General features: G+C 41.4%; 1 protein-coding gene across 1 annotated transcript in view; it reads right to left on the bottom strand.

Moving 5' to 3' along the window:
• The window catches only part of LOC120943399 (QRFP-like peptide receptor), a 53,301-nt gene extending 34,716 nt beyond the window's left edge, over positions 1 to 18,585 (bottom strand). Inside the window, exon 1 of the mRNA XM_040356679.1 lies at positions 18,050 to 18,585. The gene's annotated coding sequence lies outside the window, so the exon portion shown is untranslated. The remainder of the gene's footprint in view (positions 1 to 18,049) is intronic.
• Between the last annotated feature and the right edge of the window lie 5,824 nt (positions 18,586 to 24,409).

Here is a 24,409-nt window from a genome sequence, read left to right as displayed (position 1 = left end):
CCAAATGACGTTGCAAGGATGTCATTGGTTTCGACGTTAACGTAAATTACGTCCTGCCGTATTCGTGAACGACTTACGCAAACGACGTAAAAATTTCAAAACTCGCCACGGGAACGATGGCCATACTTAACATAGGATACGCCGCACATATCCCTCATATAGCAGGGGTAGCTTTCCGCCGGAAAAAGCCGAACGCAAACGACGTAAAAAAAAAGCGCCAGGCGGTCGTTCATTTCTGAATCGCCGTAACTCCTCATTTGCACATTCGACGCGTAAACGATACGCAACCGCCACCTAGCGGCCGGCCTGGAATTGCAGCCAAAGATCCGACGGTGTAACACAGTTACACCTGTCGGATCTTAGGGATATCTATGCGTAACTGATTCTCTGAATCAGTCGCATAGATACAACCGGCCGGCCTTAGAGATACTGTACGACGGCGTATCAGGAGATACGCCGTCGTATCTCCTATCTGAATCTGGCCCAGGGACTCCAGATGTCATAGACTTGAGTTGATCATATACAGTCATGTACTTCAGGTATTGCATCTCATCCACCCATTCAAGGAAGGCATGGTAGCAGACTTCCAAATAACTACCTTCAACTGGCTTTTGACTGCAAAAATAAGAAATAGGTTGATGCAAATTATTTTCGAAAAGCTTCAACTTTGGTCATTTTTTGAAAGTGGCTGAAATTGCTTGAAAATAGCTGTGTATATCTAGCATTAGAAAGGGTTCAATTAACTTGACTCCAAGTCTAGAAGCTACTTTTCTTCAATGAGTCAGCCTCAGATACTTGGATAGGGTTGTATATTTTTGCATTAGACAGAGTTTAAACAACATGACTCCGAATCTAGGAGCTATTTTTCTTCAGTGAGTCAGCATTAAATAGGGTTGTATATCCACTGTTAGACAGGGTTCAACCGACATGACTCAGAGTCTAGGAACTAAATATTATCAATGAGTCAACAAATTACCAAGTTTGGCTACTATGCTAATATGAAAAGGAACATGAACTTAAGATCTCATCCTGGACAGATGGATAATAAAATAACATGGGGAAGAGATATTTGACAAAATATTAGAGTTTCTGGACTGAAGCATCAACAATTCCATCCAAACAAATAAAGGCGTTCCCAGCTAATCTTACATAGGATTTAGGCATAAGATGGTATAAATAAACATGGTTTGCAACACATAATTGCCTTTAACATTCACATTGTTACATATCACTGTAATTTTGGTGTAGCAGCTCAGGTTATTTATTACATTTTTTCATTTTTCTACTTATATTTTGGCGCGAGATTCTACCTCCCACTTTTCAGTCCATTACAGCGTGACGAATGTGCTATCTCCATTCTGAACGCTAGTTTCACCAGAACGAGCATTCCCATCTCATACTTGATTCTGAGCATGCGTGTTTTTTTTCCCCTGAGAAAAGCATACACACAACTGTTGTTTGCGACGAGAAAAAGACTGACGTGTAACACAACGAGAAAAAAGAGAGCTGGTTTAAAAAAATATTTGCCGGCAGTTTTTTCGCTGAGAAAACTGCTAGGGTGCATACACACGACCGGTTTTCTCAACCAATATAAAAAATAGCAGCTTTCTCGTCGTGAAACGGTCATGTGTACGAGGCATAAGACATCTAAAAACAAATCATAAATATATAAGATTATGCGACTTACAGCAAATGTACATCCCAATACTGTATACTTTTAGTATGTAAAAAGGTTTATCACAGTAGTTTTGCACTAGAAATGTGCATTAATGGGATTTTCTATTCAGTAGCATTGCCTGACCTTCCAGCCACTGATGTATCATGACTAAGTACCTCTCATAAACAGCAAATTGCCACAGCAACCAGCCAATCTGGTCAGTACTACAGCTTAGACTTTTTTTTTTGTTTAAAGTGATAAAACGGAATGCATAGTGACAGTGCCATCCGGAGGCATACAATATTTTGGATTAGAAGATTTTGACTCGACTGGGGAATATTTTTTTTTCGGGGGGGGGGGGGGTTCAGGTTCTTTTTAACCATGTACTTTCACATACTTTTATTCCAATGTGGCCTCAGAAATACAGGCTGCATAACTGCTTTTTCAAGAATGACCCATGTCTTTGCAATCCTAGAAATGCTCCTGCATAGCAATTCATTTGAGGTTAACTTTTAAAAAACCCTGTCAAAAAAGGATTATGGAAGATGCCATTGCAGCCTTCTTTTTAAAAATGCCAGTTGCCCAACTGTGTTCAGCTTCAATAACTGAGTCACAGACCAGGAACAAACATGCAGTCGATTCTATACCAGTTCAAGGTCAATAACTCCAAAGTCATTGATCTCAGTCTTCCCAGACCATCAGTACAACAGCCAATCATTTTGCATTCTCCTTTGTAGAGTTTAAAGGTGGAAGCCTACATATTTCTCTCAAGTCAAGTTCCCTATAGGTTTTAATAATAAACACATAATAAGGGCAGGTTCACAACTGAATCACACAGAAATGTTGTCCACTTTTCTGTGTGACTCAGTGGTTGTGATTTTCAGTTCATTCATTTGAATTAACTGAAATTGCACTGGATCACACAAAAACTATTACTTTTCTAAAATGCACTGCATCAATCTGGTGCAGGCAAATGTACTGTGTTTGTAATATGAATTTGGGGGGGTCATTAAGAATATGTTGACTCCCACAGCACATTAGACATGTGCAATTTTTTAAGTTTCAAATACGTTTTCCGTCAATTTTCATTATTTTAGTTGATTCGTTAACATACGAATGAACGAACGGTTTGGCGCAATTAATAACGAATAAAGATATTTTCAAAATAACAAATATAAAAAACAACGAAGATACGAAAGAAGAAAGAAACGAAAACATAGAAACAACGAAAATACCGAACCCAAAAAAAAAATTACGAAAAACAAAATGAACGAAAATGCAAACTTACTAATATTCGAAGACCGAAAAGAAAACAACCGAAATGCCGAACAAAGAATAAAAAACGAAAATCAAAACTAACGAAAAACAAATTACGAATCTTCGGAAAACGGAAATGAAAACAACGAAAATACGAAATAATGTAAATTAGCTTTCGTTAGTACTGAAATATTTCTGGACATTGACCAATAGCCACTGAGCGCTGTCCCTTTCCTCTGAAGAGGTTTGTTCCTTCCCCCAATGAGCTTCTTTCTCATTACCTCCTGGCTCCTTGTGTCTTTTTCTGTGTTAGACTGCAGTGCATCTAATTTCTAGATTTGTATTTGTAATATCTGACATATTTTAGTTTTCTTCTACGTCAGACTTCATTCTAGACAGGGTGTGTGTGCTAACTAAGACAGTCAAGTCAATCACAGTAAAGTACGAATTACAAAATTACGACGAGTAGTGTGTCGAATAAACGTAAAATGTATTCTAACAGAATTACGAATGCAATAAAATCTACAAAAGTAAGTTTTTACAATCAATGGAAATTAGACACGAAAATACGAATGATCATAAAGCAACGAAAATATATTTCTTACGAAAATACAAACGCGGCATTATGGAATAATGTAAATACGAATAGCAATACAACGAAAATTAAACCAACGTAAAAACGAAGGAACGAATAAAATAATTTTAAAAATACGAACGTGGCAGAATACAAAATATAACGAAAATACTAATCTCGATTCAACGAAAATAAACTAACAGAAAAAACGGAAACGGAAAAAAAAGTGTTACGAAAATACTAAAGAGTACGAATACGATAACTAACGTCTTACGAAATTATGACTCGTTACGAATCACGATAAATGAACAGAAACGAAACAGAAATAAACGAAACGTTTTGCTGTGCACATGTCTACAGCACATCACACACCCAGTATGTTTTGAACGTGGTGCTGGAAATGTGCACGGAATGTACCTTTCCCACACCATGTTCTGGTGTGAACTGGCTCTTTATATCAATTCTCTAAACATGACTAATATTTCCTGTTTCCGCCCCCTCTTTCAAAGGATTGTGTTAGTGGCACCTCTTCTTCTCTGTTTTTTTTTTTTTATGTTGACATATACCTTTACCTTATGGATGAAACTGTTGTAATGACAAATGTCTTTCCTGCAAATGTCAACCAGTAATATTCTCATACAACTCAGATGCCTCGTACACACGACTGGGAAAACTGCCATGAGGGCTTTTGGCTGGGAAAACCGGCCGTGTGTATGCTCCATCGCAGTTTTCCCGACAGGAAAACAGCCGGGGAAAAAAAAGAGAACCAGCTCTCTTTTTTCCTGCCGGGGATTCCCGGCGGTTTTTAACCCAGCAGTTTTCCTATGGGAAACACTGCGATGGAGCATACAGAAGGCCGGGATTCCTGACCAAAGCTCTCACGGCAGTTTTCCCGTCGGGAAACCCGGTCGTGTGTAGAGGAAAAAAGTTACCGAGCAGGTTCTTGGTTTTCCTCTCTGGTTTACCGGCTGACTTTTTACTGCTGGGAATCCCGTACGTGTGTACTAGGCTATACTCCTGGTGTGGGAATTGGAGAATCTGATGCAGCACTTCCTTAGAGAAGAAACGATAATAATTGCTAAACAAGGAAAACAGGGAGGCCCGGAACGGAAAAAGACAAAGGAACAAGTAGTGGAGAGCCAGGCATGACACGGTGGAAAGGAGAGTCAGCAAAGGGTTAAGTTGGAAAGTTGAAGGGGAGGATTGAGGATTCAGGAGTAAAAGTTCTGAAGGGGGAGGAGCTGTACAAAAGGTAGAGGTGGGGGATTTTCGGGAGCAGTTGTTGAGAAAGACAGAAGGAGGCAGTTTCCCACCCATCCTCCCTATTGTTGTGTCTTTGTGTGTTTTTCATTTGTTTTCTTTATTTTAGGATCAATGGATTTCGGATTGTCGTGGCAGTGGTGTAACGGCGATGTCTTTGGTCTTTGATGGTGGCAGAAAACAGATGTGATGGAAGTGGTGGGGGGCTCATCCGTGGTATGGGCCCCTCTGGGGTATTCCAGTGGAACGGTGTCTGCTGGAATACGGTATTGGTTGCACTGCGGGAAAGTAGTTGTCTCCGAGCTGGTGATATGGCTGGAGGCCTGGTATGGAAAAAGGTCCCGCAGTGTAGTGGTGAAAAATGTTAAGTTCGGGATGCCGTCAAAGACTAACAGGCTGTGTGTTTAAAGTTGTCGTTACAAAGGTTATTTGAAAATTATAAAAAATATTTTGGTTAATAATAAGGCTGCCATGGCCATTTATACTCCAAACTCTTGTCTGGTCTTATTATTTGATGGTGGTATGGGAATGTGAATGTGGGGAGTTGTGGGGTTAAAGTGGGTGGTAAAAAGTTGGGGATATTGGACTACTATCTTGACTACACTGGTCATGTGAAAAACTGATTTCACATACACGTCCTACATTTTCAATAGGCTTTTAAAGCTTTACACAGACATAGAGAAAAAGCCTTGTATGACATTTCATTTATGTTATTGGCCTACATGGTGTACTGGACCAATTGGCAGAGATAACACAATTACTTAGTGAGCTGTTTGCTTTCCACTTGAAGGCATGACGCCATTGTTGTGTATCAGGCTTTGACACTGCAGTGTTATATTAAGCAGGATCTCCTGAGCAGGACAACAATGATGTTGCAGCTGACACAAGAGTTTTAAAGGTAAGCATAACTTGGCCTGTGCACTGGGCACTGTCTGTTTGTATATTTAGCCTTAAGCCTCGTACACACGACCGAGGAACTCGACGGGCGAAACACATCGTTTTCCTCGTCGAGTTCCTTGTTAGGCTGTCGAGGAACTCAACAAGGCAAGTTTCTCCATTCCCGTCGAACATCCCGTATGAACATTGAATTAATCAGATCTGAGAGATTATCTCATATACACTATATGGATAAAATTATGTGGGCACCAATTTTTGATTGTCCACATAGCTTATCTGGGCACCAATTTTTTTAGTTCAGATGTTAACAGTAAACGTTAATGTTAATGCTACAGCATACAAAGACATTTTATATAACTGTGCTCTTCCAACCTTGTGGCAATAGTTCCAGCATGACATACCCCTGTGCATAAAGACATGGTTTGTTGAGTTGGTTGTTGAGGAACATGAGTGGCCTAGACAGAGCTCTGAACTTACTGCAACCCTACTAAACAATTTTGGGATGCCATAAAATGCTGATTGTGAGCCAGATCTTCTCGTCCAACTTCAGTACCTAACCTCAAAAATGCAAAACGGTGGCCAATTCCAAATTCCAAATAATGCTCATGGGTTTGGAATTGGACTTCCAACAAGCTCATATAGGTGTTCACAAACATTTGCTCATATAGTATAGTGTTCACAAAGCACTTGCTCCGTAAGTCGCGGTGGCGTAGCGTAAATGGGGCCGGCGTAAGCGCGCGTAATTCAAATGTGGAACAGGGGCGTGTTTTATGTAAATGTATGATGACCTGACGTGATTGATGTTTTGTAAGGACGGCGCATGTGCCGTCCGTGTACATATCCCAGTGTGCGTTGCTTCCGAGTACGGCGCAACAACGTATTGGTTTCGACGTGAATGTAAATTACATCCAGCCATATTCGCGAATGACTTACGCAAACGACATAAAAAATTCAAATTTCGACGCGGGAACGACGTCCATACTTAACATTGCGTGCGCCTCCTCATAGCAGGAACAACCTTACGCCGAAAAAGCCTAACGTAAACGACGTAAATAAATTGCGCCGGGCGTACGTACGTTTGTGAATCGGCGTATCTAGTTAATTTGCATAATCTACACCGACAACAACGAAAGCGCCCCTAGCGGCCAGCGTAAGAATGCACCCTAAGATACGACGGCGTAAGAGACTTATGCCAGTCGTATCTTAGGCTAATGTCGGCGTATCTAGCTTTCTGAATACAGAAAGTAGATACGCCGGCGCAGCTTTGGAATTACGCAGCGTATCTATGGATACGCCGGCGTAATTCTTTCCTGAATCTACCCCAGAATATTTAGCTAGATAATGATGGCATGTCAAACAAGATTGACAGGCCTGTAACTGAGAACAACTTTGGCCAGTTTCAGCAGACTGTTGTCACATTCAAAGCCAACAGCAGTTGACAGCAAATACTGCCAGTCATACATTTGGGAAAAGTAGCTGCTGGTGAAGATATACATTTAAATATAACCTATAATATTTTCTCAATATTGGTGAGAGGTAAGAGTGTCTATTCCAGCAGTGCTTTAAGTGGGCCGGAACGCGGCGGTACTCAGTACCGCCACTTCCAAAAATGGCCCTGGAGAGTACCAGCACCTCTCCGTGCGCCCAGTACGTGGGTTTCCGGTACCGGAACGCAGCGGAGAGCTAGCTACAGCCAGGGATGGACTGGCCATAGGGACTACAGGGAGTTTCCCGGTGGGCCGATGGCTCAGTGGGCCGCTTTTTAAAAGAGAGATGCTGCTTGAAAGACTTTTTTTAACGCCCTGGCAGCGCCCCAGTGTGAAAGAACTCAGGCTTTCACACTGGGACTGCAGCGGAAGCATTTTTCAGCCGCTTTACAGGCGCTATTTTCAGCCCAAAAGCGCCTAAAAAATGCCTCAGTGTAAAAAGGGGTCCTACACTCACCCCCTCTCTTTTACACTCACTCTCTTATTCTTACACTCACCCCCTTTCCCTCAACCCCCCCTCTTTCTCACCCTCTCATGATATACAATAATGGATGTAGGGGCCTTTTGGTGGGCGTGATTTTTCGGGGGGTGGGGGGCAGCATTTTATTGAATTAAAGTGGGCCGGTCTGGATGAAGTCCAGGGCCAAATTTTTGTCCCAGTCCAGCCCTGGCTACAGCATTGTAGTGGCTGGCCGGCACTGGGCGAATTACATCGCGCACCGTCTCTCTCCTCCATAATGTCATTGGCTGGGCCGGCGATCAGCTAGTGGAGGGGGGCGGGCCGTGTGCAGAGTACGGCTTGAGCCGTACGTGCAGGCACAGGCAGGGAGTTGACCTCACGTTAGGTGACGTCAACTCCTTTCCGCGCGCCTGTGAGGAGTGATCAGTGCGGCGTGGTGAATGTGAGCGGGTGACTGGCCCTCCTAGGAGTCAGGACGGTGCAGCAAAGTGAAAAACACCGGACTTTGCTTTGGATCTGAACTTCTGAAGTACAGAGTACTGGTGAGTGTTTTGTTGCTACCTATGGCTGCTCACAGACTGATATGTATACACTTCTCCTATCAATTTATCATGGCTCGTTTCAGACAGCCATGCAGACTTGCCCTGTTATTTTCCTTTTATGTTTATTTTAAACCGTCTTGAAAAGTAGGAAGATGTTCATTGTATGATTATTGTTGCAAGCTTGCACATGGACTGCTCAGAGTGACTGATGAATAACATCCATTATTCTATCTATTTTCTGTGGTGTCTGTCCCTTGTCATGCTTTGTGCCCATTTTATCTTCTCTTTTTTTAGTTTCTGACATCATCAGCTGGTTTATGTAATTTTAGCAGCAAAATCAAATGTTAGGTTTCGTCTAAGAGAGGGTTTGTAAAAGATATATATTTTCATGTTCAGTATTGGGGGGGGGGGGGGGGAGCACCGGCGCCTAATAGAGTACCGGCACCTCTTTTGGCCCACTTAAAGCACTGTATTCCAGTAGACATAAACTTGGATTCTAAGGTGTTTTAAACATGCATGCACACATAAGGTAGGTTTTAACTGTTAACTGCTGCCTAATTCCTTTGGCAAGATTTACTATTTTTATTTTATTTCATGCTCTGCATATGGCTTTATGGAGTACTCATGAATAAACAATGTGCTAATTTCGGCATTTACATGACACAAAGGAGACAGCACAATCCTCAAGAAAAAGTATCATGTAAAACTACACTACAATACAAGATAAAGAACATGCCTCTTTTGAGATGCATAGCATCTACATAGTGAAATTGAACGGACTACATACAATACCTATTATCAGGGAACTAAAATTTGCAATCCTTCTTCTATATTGAAGAAAATTACAATGCAACAAACTGTAATTTGTGGCCATTTTGCCAGTTTAGCTTTAGAAACATGCTTTCCGACTATCACACTTTGCCCCCTAATTATTCCACCAGTGATGTTTTCCACCCATCATCTTTCCAAAACTCCTTGTTTGGATACTAAGAGGAAAAATATATTCCACTTTGATCCATGTGTGTCAGAGCAAACAATTATAAACCTGTATGTGTTGCGCTATTAAAAAAAACATGAATAAAATCAGATTTAAATGGGTTGTAAAGGTTTGTTTTTTATTTTATAAATAGGTTCCTTTAAGCTAGTGCATTGTTGGTTCACTTACCTTTTCCTTTGATTTCCCTTCAAAATGTTTTTTTTTCTTTGTCTGAATTTCTCACTTCCTGTTCCTCCTCAGTAAGCTTGCCCCCATCATCCAAGCGGTTCTGGCTGGGGGTTAGCCAGCGTGCTCACCCCCTCCCTTGGGACTACATCCCGTCTCCCCTCATACATAGCACCCATGAAATTGGTGCCACAGAATATTATAAGTTTCTTAATAACAGACCCCAACATTAGTTGACTGTCCCTTATAATGGGAAGCACAAAGATGTGCAGAGAGGGAAGGGGAGGATAACTTAGTTTATTAACATATTGGGATTTAAAGTGTATGTAATGCACTTTAGGTAGTTAGAGAAGAGATAAAATGCATAATGTAATGCGTTTTAGCTAGTTAGGGAGAGGATAACATCCAATCAAGTTATTTTTTGCTGCTTGAATTCCACTGGGAAATATCTTCCCACTTCCTGTCCCTGGGATGCAACAGAAAATGAGAAGAAATCTGTCAAAAGTGAATGGAATTCTGAATTTAAAAAGTGATCACGGGAACAGGTAGATTTTGCCATCCCCATTGCTCTAGTGGTACCTGTAATTTTCTTGATTTTCCTTTGATGTCTGTCTCAATAGCATAGATAGATAGGTCACTTTACCACTTTAGATAGATAGATAAAATAGAGATTGTAAATCTTCCCAGGGGGTAGTGGTTCTAACCCTTTCATATGATATCCTAAACTAAAAAAACATTATACATACCCTTTTGGAAACCTTTCTCAATGTTTTTTATTTTCAAGTTTTTAATGAGTTTTTAGTACAAAGGATAGTAAAACAGTCTAGTTCCAACAAAAACAGAGTTTCCACCTAGCATTTAAGTGAGTCTAGCTCATCTTGATCAAGCAACATATATGATTATGTTAGTTATTGAATGTAATGATACATGTGTGTGTGGAACCATGAATCAGACGGAGACAGAAAATGCAGTAAAAATCCCACCATTTAATATAGTGGTAAAAATGGTACAAATAGTAAACGTAGTCAAAACATAGCCAGGGTTTGGTAGCCAAATCGGGTAGTCAGAACTGGCCAGGAAATCAGGGAGCCAGAGATCAGCATAGTCAGAGCAGCAGACAGGATCAGGAACCAGAAGGGACATCAGCCAGGCAAGTCTTCAACAGGAACACAGCAGAGAGTCTATAGATATGTTGACCAAGTAGAAGGCACAGGAGATCTAGTCCAGGCAGCTTAAATAGCCAGCAGGGCTTGTTAAAGTGGAGGTTCACCCGAAAAGTTAATTTTTAACCTTAGATTGATGCTCATTTTGTCAAGGGGAATCATGTAGTTTTTTTAAAATCTAAGCAGTACTTACCGTTTTAGAGAGCGATCTTCTCCGCCGCTTCCGGGTATGGGCTGCGGGACTGGGCGTTCCTATTTGATTGACAGGCTTCCGACAGGCTTCCGACGGTCGCATACATCCCGTCACGATTTTCCGAAAGTAGCTGAACGTCGGTGCGCAGGCGCCGTATAGAGCCGCACTGACGTTCGGCTTCTTTCGGCAACTCGTAACGCAATGTATGCGACCGTCGGAAGCCTGTCGGAAGCCTGTCAATCAAATAGGAATGCCCAGTCCCGCAGCCCATACCCGGAAGCGGCGGAGAAGATCGCTCTCTAAAACGGTAAGTACTGCTTCGATTTAAAAAAAACAACCCGATTCCCCTTGACAAAATGAGCATTAATCTAATGTTAAACATTTTTTTTCGGGTGAACTCCCGCTTTAACGAGCAGGATATGATCACCAGGTGAGTCACTGTGGAATGATGAGTAGTGGCAGCTGAGCAGCCTGAGCTCAGAGAAGGGAGGGCTAAGCCCAGCCCTGACAATGTGCCTAAATTTTCTACATTTAGCGTACGAATGCAGGCAGTGGGGGGATGGACGTTAGGAAGATAATAAGGGGAGGGAGGAGGGATAGGATAGAGGGTTGGAGAAGGGAAGGGAAAGGGAAGAGGGTTTATAGGAAGGGAAGAGGAAATAGGGAATGGGGAAGGTAAGGTGATGGGTCACCAGCATATCAAGTGTGGAAGTTTCAAAAAAGTATAGAAAAATATGGTTCAAAACAGTCTAGTAACAGCATGCCATGTTCTGTTGCACCTGGGACAGTAAAAACAGTAAACTGACTCAAAACCGCAATCTGAAAAGTGATCCACTGCAGATTGCGTTTCAAAGCCTGCTGCCCATGTGAAAGAAGGCTAACAAAATATAGACCTAAATAAAGAAACAATATATAAATGCACAATAGAAACTTTTAAAATTATTAAAAAAAAAAAATGGTGAGATTGAGGTTCTTAATAGGAACCAAATCTAAGAGAGATGCCATAGATAACAGAGTCTATCTGACTAACTCTAATCCTGTATTTGTCCCTTACCTTTCAATTGTCTCTCGTAAAGCCCCCTCCCCCAGCAGTATGTTTTTTTTAAACCTTAAATATTTTCAACATGTCTCCAGGCTAGTCACGCAATGCGGTAGGTCCTCTTCACATCTTCTATGTCACTGGGTGGCCCTGATGATGCAAAAAAACAACACTGACATGGTGTCAGGGCCATTCGCTGCATCAGAATACTGAGCAAAGAATATCATGTCACTTCCCTCAGGCAGCAGAATCTTCTGAGTCTGGCAGTCAATCAGTCCGGAATACTGAGGACATCTTGTAGTAAAAAGACACGACTGCAGGCCGAAGGTTAGCATTGCATCCAGCTGACATTTTTAGATGGAGAGGTCTAGAAATGTAGCCCTTGCAAAACACACATCATGGGAATTCTTTAAGTCATTTGATGTTAATTCTAGCTCCAGGCATGATGTATGGATTAGATTACTCTCTGGCAATGCTGTCAGTAATATTCAGAAAGAGCAGTTGCATAATGGTTATAAGTTAGTGTGGGAATTTACGTTGTCTCCTCTTGTATCAGTTGGTACCAAAAATGGTACCAAAAATGGCCAAAGGGGACCTTTATTCCTAGACTAAAGTTAGGGGGTCAGATTCAGAAAGAACTGTGGCGGCGTAACGTATCGTCTTTAAGTTACACCGCCGCAAGTTTTCCTCGTAAGTGCCTGATTCACAAAGCACTTGAGTATAAACTTGCGGCGGAGTAACGTAAAGACGTCCGGCGCAAGCCCGCCTAATTCAAATGGGGCGTGTACCATTTCAATTAGGCACGCTCCCACGCCGGACGTACTGCGCATGCTCCGTTTTGAAATTCCCGCCGTGCTTTGCGCGAAGTGACATCATTCTTTTGAACGGCGATGTGTGTAACGTACTTTCGTATTCCCGGACGTCTTACGCAAAAAAAATAAAAAATTTAAAATTCGACCCAGGAACGACGGCCATACTTTAACATGGCTCGTCTAAAGTTAAGCCATGTTAAAGCAGGCTTAACTTTGCGATGGGAAAAAACAACTAGCGACGACGTAACGAACGCGAAAACCTTCGTGGGTCGCCGTAAAAGCTCATTTGCATACCCGAATCTGGAAAACATCGCGAACTCCACCCAGCGGCGGCCGAAGTATTGCATCCTAAGATCCGACGGTGTAAGTCAATTACACCTGTCGGATCTTAGGGCTATCTATGCGTAACTGATTCTATGAATCAGCCGCATTGATACTCTCAGAGATACGACGGCGTATCAGGAGATACGACGGCGTATCAGGAGATACGCCGTCGTATCTCTTCTGTGAATCTGGCCCAGGATTTTCATGTCATAGGCATAGATCCCACTGAGGGGGAACCAGACAGCATGTTCAAATATCATGATAACTAACAATGAGTGCTAAGATTTCAGCTCCCTTCTTCTTTGGGAATATAATTTCACCATATATCTGATATAAACAATGCTGGATTAAAATCCTATGGAAGCCCCTAGGCAGTCGAAAACCCTTTGAGCCCCTCTTACAAGTTTTTGGAGGTTTCTGGTGGAAGTGTTTTAGTGGGAAAACATTGAGCCAAGTGGTGTGCGTGTCGGCTGCTAGATAAAGATGAAGATTGCACCAACAAACTGTAATGTGAGCCTGATGTCTATGGTTTAAGTATTTTAAGTTGTTATTGGGTACATTATTTTCTATACAGTATTTTCTCTATAGAGTCTTTAATGTAAAGCCTTTACTTCTTTGATTTTTTTTCTATATTCTTAACAATTACATAACTGGGCTACAGCCAAAAGAAGGCTACAGCGTGGCTCTGTTGTTCCAGGAGGGCGTTTGTAGACGTCTGCCCAGACCCACACCCCCCTGTGCACCCACTGCGGCAGGCTTCTGGCGCGCTCTGTAATCCCTGTGTTCTTTGGACACAGCTGATTACAAATCACGGTAAAGGACCAATCACTGCGGCCCTTTATCATGTGATCAGCTGTGTCCAATCACAGCTGATCACATTGTAAACAGACTTGTCGATTATCAGCAGTACTTTCCCCACACGATGTTACAGCATGAGGAGAGCAGAGCCAGTAACCGCCAAGTGTGACAGGCGACATGTACACAGATAATCAGGGCCCTGATTAGCCCCATCAGTGCCCATCAATGCCACCTCATCAGTGCTCATCAGTGCAGCCTCATCAGCGCACATCAGTGAAGGAGAACAGTTTGTTATTTAACATTTTTATAACAGGAACTAAAAAATATTTTATTTCCAAATTTCTGGTCTTTTTTTGTTTGTTTAGCAAAAAAAAAACCCAGTGGTGATTAAATACCACCAAGAGAGAGCTATATTTGTGTGAAAAAAATGCAAATTTAATTTGGGTACAGCGCTGCATGACCGCAGAATTGCCATTCGAATTGCGACAGCACTGAAAGATGAAAATTGGCCTTGGCAGGAAGGGGGTGAAAGTACCCAGTAGGTAAGTTTTTAAGAAAGCTTCATTGTAATTTTCTCTCAAGATCAAATCAACATAATTGTGATCCATTGTCACAATTTGCTCTCATTTTGGACTGGATCTCTCACTCAGGTACATATATAGACTGTATATAAGCCTGATTTTATAAAGGGGTTTACTGGAAATGTATGAATATTTTCTCTTCCACCTAGATTTCTCAGATAACTAAAGTGGTTAACGGGTAATGTCACTTTTTTATGAAAAATAAAAAGGTGAACTATCTCCAAACATCCCGGCTTCTCTTTCAGACCCCGCTAGCAGCCTTGATGCCATCATAATGCTTGCAATGGCACAGCCATGTGACCATGCTGACCACTAAGAAGCACATCAGAGGAAACTTCTTCCAGTAATGCCGCGTACACACGATCGGTTAAAGCGATGAGAACGGTCTGATGGACCGTTTTCATCGGTCCAAACCGATCGTGTGTGGGCGCCATCGGTTATTTATCCATCGGTTAAAAAAAAAGCCAACTTGTTTTATATTTAACCGATGGATTCCTAACCAATAGTTAAAAACCGATCGTTAGTAGGCACAACCATCGGTTAAAAATCCATGCATGCTCAGAATCAAGTCGACACATGCTTGGAAGCATTGAACTTCGTTTTTTCAGCACGTCGTTGTGTTTTACGTCACCGCATTCTGACACGATCAGTTTTTTAACCGATGGTGTGTAGGCATGACTGACCATCAGTCAGCTTCATCGGTTAACCGATGAAAATGGTCCATCAGACCATTCTCATCAGATGGACCGATCGTGTGTACAGGGCTTTTGGTGTCCCAGAAGAAAGAAGCGCTTCTTATTGGTCAGGGTGGTCAAGAGATCGCTCTGACCAATGAGCCTTTGCCATTGCGACTAATATGGTGGATACTTGCTCTGGGGCTGGGAATTGTGGTATATGGTTCACTACAATATTAGCACAAGGCATCATGGCTGCTCAGTGCAGTGGAGTCCAGAGGGGTGCCTAGTACATTTAGATTTAGTTCACCATTTTTCGTGAAAGCTGTAATAGGGTGTCACTTATTTTTCAATGGAATGAAAATGAAATGAAAATGAATGTCTTCATATATACACTAATTTGAATATATTTGTAAAAATAAATAAATAAAGTTGAAAGAAAGAAATGGCAGTATCCCTTTAAATCCAACTTTTACTCTTAAGTATCAATGACAAACAGTAGTACAGTTATGAGTCCCTATATCCTCACTACGCGGTACCAAAAAGTCAGTAATTAAAGCTTTCACCACAATTCCTGGTTCTCATTCTAACAATTAATCAAAGCAAATAATAATGAGGCTTTAATGACACTGACAAATGAAGCAAACATAAGTTCCTCGAGAATCCCAAGTCAAAAAGATGCCTTTGGGCACCACTGCTTGCTGTGATTCATGCATAATTTAATATGTATGTGTGATGTATCTAAAACGCGTTCGCAGTTGCATGGTTGGATTGATGCAAATTACTTTAAACAAACCACCATACATCAAGATATAAGATCGTTCCTTTATGTCGTGAAGCTGCACTGATAGATAAGAGTAATGTATTCTTTTTTTTCAAGATGACAGAACAGATCACACATTTCAACAGTTGTAGTTCTTTCCAAACAGCGAAGCGTGAGCGAGTCATAGGCAGGCATTCTTTGCATTAGTAATGCAATTAAAGAGAAGCTAATGGAATTCGTTTTTTAAAAGCATATACCAAGGTTTGGTCCCAATACAGTCCGTTTAATATTGTTTCTTTGTGATTCACACAATAGCACCTATCTACAAGCGGACTTGCTTCTCATATGCTATGGCAACTCCAGCAATAGTATCTCTCTACCTGGCTCTGTCTCACTAGGGAATAGGAGTCTCAATCCTTTGGCTGCAATTTCAAAATAGGATAAATTAAACAGCCAAAAGGCAGAGGCAAGCTCCCTTGGCCATAGAATATCGGTGGAGCTGGGAGCTCAGGTAACAATTTAATTTCCAAAGTTCAGAAGGGATTAAAGAATTTGGTAGGTGAATCAATCTGCCAGCGTCTATTCAAAAGTAATATTATTTTTGGGTTGGCTGACCCTTTAAATAGAAGCAATGCTGACAGCTGTTAAACACAAAAATCATTTAAGAATACAAGAGATAAGGGGCCAGATTCACGTAGCCCGGGCGAAGCGTAACGTAACCGATTTAGGTTACACCGCTGCAAATTTTCTGTCTAAGTGCCCGATCCACAAAGCACTTACCTGGAAATTTGCGGCGGTGTATCCTAAATCCGTCCGGCGCAAGGCGGGCCAATTCAAATGGGGCGGGTACCATTTAAATTAGGCGCGCTCCCATGGTGTAGTAATTTTACACTTTGTAAAAGGTGCCCTATCTTTGCGACGGCAAACTAACACTTGCGGCGATGTAACGATGGGAAAAAGTTTCGTGGATCGCCGTAACTGCTAATTTGCATACCCGACGCTGGTTTACGACGCAAACTCCCCCCAGCGGCGGCCGCGGTACTGCATTCTAAGATCCGACAGTGTAAAACTATTACACCTGTCGGATCTTAGGGATATCTATGCGACTGATTCTATGAATCAGTCGCATAGATAGAAACAGGGATACGACGGCGTATCAGCAGATACGCCGTCGTATCTCATTTATGAATCTGGCCCAAAGTTCTTAAACAAGCAATTTACACCAAGATTATCTGTTACAGTGGCTCGCAGATCTGGTCCTTGGGGCACCAATGATGGGGAGAGAGACAAATCTATCAAACGGAATAAGAATTGCAGATGCTGCTTAACATAGCAATCAAATGATATCTAGCTATCATTTTGAACACTACATTTTAAAATACAAAGAAGAACTTGACCGGTTGCTAGGGACAACAACTTCACATGCACAACATTTAGAATTGATTGCCGAATACTGTATAATTGCATGCTTTCAACTGTGGGTATAGAATTGGGTATATGGGATTGTACAATATTTTTTTTTTTTATGGTTGAACTGGATGGACTTGTGTCTTTTTTCAACCTGACTAACTATGTAACTATGTATATTCAGATTCAGATTACTTTATTAATCCTAAAGAAAATAATTATTAATCACTATTAAATAAAAAACATAAATTCTGTTATCTATGACTGCTGATAAACAACAAAGCACCCTTATGATATACTGCATATACATAACTAAACTAAATACTGTATATACATAACTAAACTAAATACTGCATATACATAACTAAAGACATATGTGCACTAACGCAGCAATTTGTTTTTCGCTTTTTTTATATAAACTCATTTGCATTTAGGATAACTGATCCTATATTTTTCACACTGCATATTTTAAGCATCTGTAAACATGCACTCTTTCAGGATATAAAGCAGTTAATCATATTGTTATAATATCACCATGGTAATGGTTAGTGGTATATAACAAAAGGCTGTATTATCTCTATGATGGATTCTATAATAGACCCTAAATTATGGACCTTTCACCCCATAAGCTCATCCGGATCTTTTACGCAAGCTCCCCTTTTATTGAGAATAAGCTATGCCTATTAGTGATAAAGAAAGCAGAGAATTTATGGGAATATAAGCTTTGTTATCATACAAGGTTGCTGTCTTCACTTATATTCTACCTAGACACATGCCTGGTTGTCTTTAAATACAGAGCCTGTATTGTGTTCTCTCTTGTCCTTCAGATGTTAGTGTTGTCATGGCATGCTGTGTTAACGTGGAATGCCAATGCATGTCAATAGGATGCTGTCCATGGTGCTGAAGGGGCATCTGTGCACTTCCCTAAGGACAGAGCCAACTAAGATCACATTTCTCTCATTCACTAAACATAGCAAGTTGGTGCAGAAAAGAACTTACCTCTTGATGTGAAAGAATGAGAAGTCCTGTTCTGTTTTCTAAACTGTGCCTTTTTCACATAGTTCATCGGTGAAGCAGAGATCAGTCCTCGCTCTGTAAGGCAAATGCTGCTCTATACATCCTCTCTTGCTGTGCTGCACTTTCAATAACACATGTCCATTCTGCTTGGATGCCTTCAAAGTGATCCCTCCAACAACCAGCTTGTTACTTACTTTGTGCTGCTGGTTGACTTGTGGTTGAATGAGGATCAGTGTCATTAATCCACCCTCTGCTCCTGATCTGTGAAAAGTCAAAGGCTGACTGTGCAGCTCCTAGTCCTGTCTGAGCCTCAGTCCAATGCCTGTCAGATCAGCAAAGTGCAGATTTCATGCTTGGAACATAAAATTGTCAGCGATGCTGAAGTGTAGAAGCAAGCTGCCTTGCTGTGATCATTGCTGTTACAGTTTTAAAGGTCCAGCTATGAATGGGGACTGTGCTCCTCCCAACAATAAAGGTAAGCTATTGAGCACTGGGCTTAGTTTATGATGGTCTGCCTATATGCTGGGGTTGATTTACCCAAAACAAAAAAAAGAGCCATGTTGGAAGAACTAATCAGTGATAGATTTTTTATTCTTTCCAAAAAATAAAATCTATCTTATATAGAAAAATACGCTGCTCATTTAAATGCATTTGATTTATGTTGCACTCCTCTGGGGTAATGCTATGAACAATGGCTCTATTTTGCGACAGTTTCTATTTTTTTTTTTTTTTTGGCATGGTCAATGAAATGTAATTTGGTTGTTACAGGTGACAGCTAAATTGTTGCTTCATTTTCTTTTGCTTTATTTTTGAGCAATCAGTCCAGATGTGTCTCTATGATGTGCTGAATTCTTTGCATTCTCATTTGTTTCTGTTAAAAAAAAAGCAAAAAAGGGTTGGAAGCTGTGATTTTTTCCATTTTTATAAAAAAAAACATAGCGCAACGATTGTATTTCTCCTAAAAATGATTCATTGTTCGGGATTCTTACTGGAAGATGTACCAAGAATGTGTCAAGCAAGTATAATACAGAAAGAATGAGCATTTGGGTCAAATTATTTTTGCAGGATAGTTACACAGTGATACCTTCTAGGGACTGATTAAGGTGGCAGTAAATAATAAATGATCCTTGCTCATTTGCTGCCCTCTCAACATTAAAAAACTAGAGAGGTTGAATGGATTGTTCAGGTGGGCTTACACACTAGTCATTTTTTGTATTTTATTTAATAAGGTTTTAGTGCAATATAAGAAAGTGTAAAATGTACAGCGTAAGTTGACAACAAGATTTCCAGGCACATCTCTTGATAACTAAACAAGAAGCTATATTAAAGGGATTGTAAACCCTCAAGGTTTTTCACCTTAATGTATTCTATGCATTAAGGTAAAAAACCTTCTGTAGTGCCCCAGAGCCCCCCTTTTACTTACCTGACCTTGATCGTTCCATTGATGGGGACGAGCACAGCAGCTAAAGCCACTGTCTCGGGTCCTCATTGGGTAGATTGATAGCAGCAGGAGCCATTGGCTCCCATTGCTGTGAATCAAATCCTGTAACACGGGAGTCGGGGGCGGTGCAGATTCCTGCTGTCTGTGTCAATGGACGCAGTAGCAGGACTTGGAAACGCCCCCAAGGGGGTACTCGAGAAAAGTAGCCAAGAGCGCCTCTGGGGGACCCCAGAAGAGGAGGACCGGGCTGCTCTGTACAAAACGCTTGCACAGTGGAGGTAAGTATAACATGTTTGTTATAAAAAAAAAACGTTACAACCCCTTTAAGGTACAATATGGTGCAGGATGAATATCCAAGGGTGGAACTATCTCCTATAAAGCCTATGGAAGGAATTGGTAACAGAAAATGTTCATGCCAAGGTGGTGGGTTCTAGTCCATAGTGAATATGAATCATGACCACATGCGTGTGACAAACATTGATCCATACGTACAGTTGTATTCAAAATTATTCAACCCCCACTGAAATTGATTGTTTTGGCCAGTTTGACATTGATTTTGATCATTCAGTCATCCTGCTTACAATTAAATCAAAGAGGCACGTGTAGGTCAGACAAATATAACATAACATTTATAATGAAATAACCACAAATGTCTTTTCTGTGCTCACATCATTATCAGTTTTATTCAACCCCCAAGTGACATTCAATCTTAGTACTTAGTATAACATCCTTTTACAGTTATAACAGCTTTTAAATGTAAAGCATAGCTTGACACAAGTGTCTTGCAGCGATCTACGGGTATCTTCGCCCATTCGTCATGGGCAAAAGCCTCCAGTTCAGTCACATTCTTAGGCTTGCGCACTGCAACTGCTTTCTTTAAGTCCCACCAGAGGTTCTTAATCGGATTTAAGTCTGGTGACTGCGATGGCCACTCCAAAATGTTCCAGCCTTTAATCTGCAACCATGCTCTAGTGGACTTGGAGGTATGCTTGGGATCATTGTCCTGTTGAAAGGTCCAACGTCTCCCAAGCCTCGGGTTTGTGACGGACTGCATCACATTGTCATCCAATATCTCCTGGTACTGAAGAGAATTCATGGTACCTTGCACACGCTAAAGCTTCCCTGTACCTGCAGAAGCAAAACAGCCCCAATGCATGATTGACCCCCCGCCATGCTTCACAGTAGGCAAGGTGTTCTTTTCATCATAGGCCTTGTTCTTCCTCCTCCAAACATAGCGTTGATCCATGGGCCCAAACAGTTCTAATTTTTTTTCATCAGTCCACAGAACACAATCCCAAAACTTCTGTGGTTTGTCCACATGACTTTTGGCATACTGAAGTCGACTCTTCTTATTCTTTGGAGACAGCAATGGGGTGCGCCTGGGAGTTCTGGCATGGAGGCCTTCATTACGCAGTGTGCGCCATATTGTCTGAGCAGAAACTTCAGTACCCACATCTGACAAATCTTTTCTCAGTTCCTCAGCAGTCACACGGGGACTTTTCTCCACTTTATGCTTCAGGTAGCTCACAGCAGTCAAAGTCAGCATCTTCTTTCTGCCATGACCAGGTAGCGTTTCAACAGTGCCCTTTGCCTTGAATTTGCGAATGATGCTTCCTATGGTGTCTCTTGGTATGTTTAACATCTTTGCAATCTTCTTATAGCCATTGCCCTTCCTGTGAAGAGTAATCACCTCTTCTCTTGTCTTCCTGGACCATTCTCTTGACTTCCCCATGTTTGTAACCACACCAGTAAATGTCTAGAAGGAGATGAGTATCACAGTCATTTTAAAGCTGCCTAATTGGTGCTTATTAGGCTTTATTGCTGCTCCCTGACATCCACAGGTGTTTTCAATACCTGATTGTAAACACTTCAATGAACCTCTGTTCTTCAGAGTGGTAGTCTTTAAGGGGTTGAATAATTGTGTAAATGAAGAATTCACAAAAGAAACATTGACTACTGTATTACAAAACCAATTGATGTCATTTTAGTTGCATATGGTTCTTTAAGAAGTCCTTGTAGGATTTCATTCTGAATACAATTACAAATGTACACTAAATTCCCTAAAACCCTTTACAGCATTGGGGGGTTGAATAATTTTGAACACAACTGTATATAAATTTGAAAAAAAAGGGGACAGACCAGGTGGACCACTAGTTATATTTTCTGCTATCATTTTTCCTGTTTCTGTGTTTCTACATGCCTGTTGATTCGTACCAAGTTAGATGGTAATTCTATTCTAAGTGTCACCTGAGATGTCTGGAAAGAAGAAACGAGCGTAGGAGAGCAGAAACAAAGTACAGACAGTCTCCAGGTTACAAACAAGATAGATTCTGTAGGTTTGTTCTTAAGTTTAATTTGTATGTAAGTTGGAACTGGTACATTTTTTAAGTGTACCTCCAGCCCAAAAAATAATGTTTATGTTTTCTTTGGGATAGCATTGGGAAAAGTTAGCACCCCTGTAACATTTGTTTTGCTGTCTGTATCCCTGTTCAGACGATTTCACTTCACTTTCTGTCACTGTGAAAATTGGATTCTGAATATTTTGGGTTGTCGTAGAAACAAGGATTGGTGATAAAGCTTCAGTGGAGACACCTTTTTCCCATGAGAACTCTTATAGGAGTGCATTTCTCTTCCTAGAGGTATATTACCTCTCACTTCCTGTTTTCTCCCTCTGTTTGTAAGTGTGAGTCGTATGTAAGTTGGATGTTTGTAACTCTGGGACTGCCTCGATATAGAAAAAGGGCTTGGCGTGCATTCGGGTGAAGGAGAAAGTACAAGTTGAAGGTTACACCTTGAGTCAAGACTTGGAGTGACTAGGACTGGTAAGAATGGTTTTAAACTATTCTAAAACCGTGGGGGAATCCCACCATGCCCCACCTCTGCGACATACCTGAACCCTCACAGCTAAACGGGGGATCACTGCCCTCAAACACATCATAGCAGATGGCAGAATCATGCCCTTCCGTGAACTGAAATGTCAGTATTCCCTACCCAAATCCTTTGAGTTTAGATATTACCAGCTGGAGAATGCGATGAGGGCTCAATTTCCAGATACGTTGACTCGAGCGACTGCTGACGTCAAGTACGATGGGAAAACCCCTTACCTCTCTATACTGGTAATGCCTTACCCATTCACCAAAAAAGTGTAAAATAGTAATAAAAACACAGACAGTTTTTTACAATTCCTTTATTAAAATTTTTTAAAACCTGTCCCCCGATGTAACTTCATCATCAATCAAGCCACCTTTCGCACCCAGAAAAACAAAACAGAATGCTCCCACCGTCGATGAAGGCTGGCCACCTACTGCAGGCTCCGTTGTTTGATATTTCTAATATAGGTAAGGGACGGGGCCACCTAGCTACATCACTTGGTGATCCCGCCCCCTTGCGACATCACCAGCCCAACATGCACTGGTCCATGATGTCACAAGGGGGGTGGGAAATCCGCTGACAGCTGATTAGTCATCTCTTGTAAAGAATGCGGCGCCGGCTTCCGAGCCTGCTCCTTAACAACCAGCTCAGTGCGGTAATTAAATAATAATAAATAAATAATGCAGTAATTTCCGCTAAATCGAACAAATACCGCATTCGATATTTAATGCAAAATTCTTAATGAATTGAACACTTGCACAGGAAGAATCTGCAGGGGCTGGTCTTGAAGAGAGGCTGTGGGAGTGGAGGATTGCGTATAGTAACCTGCGTTTCTTGTTTTACAAGACCAGTGGTCACAGCAAAGCCTAACTCCAAGGAAAGTAAAAATTCAGTGATGCTGCCCTCATACTGAAAGGGTTAAATGCCTAGTTAGGTGTAGGGAATGAGAAAAGATCACTCCCAGCACACTGATCAAGCTGTCTGACATCTGTCTGCATCACAGCTTCTGATCAGGAGCCAGTGGGATAGGCTCCCAATCATGTAACTGCTGTGACAACCAATCACAACGGTTATGTGATAAAGAAATCTAGTCACCTCCCGGCATTAAAGCCCTCCAGGTGGTGCATGAAAGGGTTAAAGACTCTCAGGGTCCATTCTGAACGCCGGTTTTGCTGAGCAGCGAAGTGATTGCACTAACTGATGTCATATCAACTGTTGCAACACAGCATCCTGGCTAACTTGCCTCACAATGACAAATCAAAGCAAGGACCTCCTTGTTCTGGTGACAACCGCATCAAAGTGATCACAAAGACAATTAGAAAGGGGGAAATTCTACCGGGAACACAGTCAGCAATAAAAATTTGGCAAGGCTTCTAATCCTTCACCACTCCATCTAAAACGAAATAACATTGTTGGCTATACAAACCATTTAAGACTATTCTAGCAGTTTGTGAATTATTTCTAAATAAACTGTGCCAAATCTGTTTTGCAGATATACATTAAAACATTTCTAGAAATCTGTAGTTAATAGCGATTTATGTGCTCCAGTAAGAGCAAATATAAATAAAGGGCCAGATCCACAAAAGGGATACGACGGCGTATCTGCTGATATGCCGTCGTATACCTGTTTCTATCTATGCGACTGATCCATAGAATCAGTTTTGCATAGATAGGCAGAAGATCCGACAGGTGTAATAGTTTTACACTATCGGATCTTAGGATGCAATACCGCGGCCGCCGCTGGGGGGATTTTGCGTCGTAAACCAGCGTCGGGTATGCAAATTAGGAGTTACGGCGATCCACGGCGGTTTTTCGCGTTCGCTACGTCGCCGCTAGTATAGTTTCCCGTCGCAAATGTACACTTTTTTTTCCAGCCCTAACTTTAGTCAGCAAGTGTATTGCTGTCTAAAGTATGGCCGTCGTTCCTGCGTCGAAATTTAAAAATCAACGTCGTTTGCGTAAGCCGTACGGGAATACGGAATTACGCTACGTGCGTCGCCATTTGAAAAAATGACGTCACGGCGCGCAAA

Source organism: Rana temporaria, chromosome 6 (assembly GCF_905171775.1).
Source record: "Rana temporaria chromosome 6, aRanTem1.1, whole genome shotgun sequence".
Classification (NCBI taxonomy): domain Eukaryota; kingdom Metazoa; phylum Chordata; class Amphibia; order Anura; family Ranidae; genus Rana; species Rana temporaria.
The sequence above is the reverse complement of the archived record's forward strand: the minus strand, read 5'-3'. Positions and strand labels throughout refer to the sequence as shown.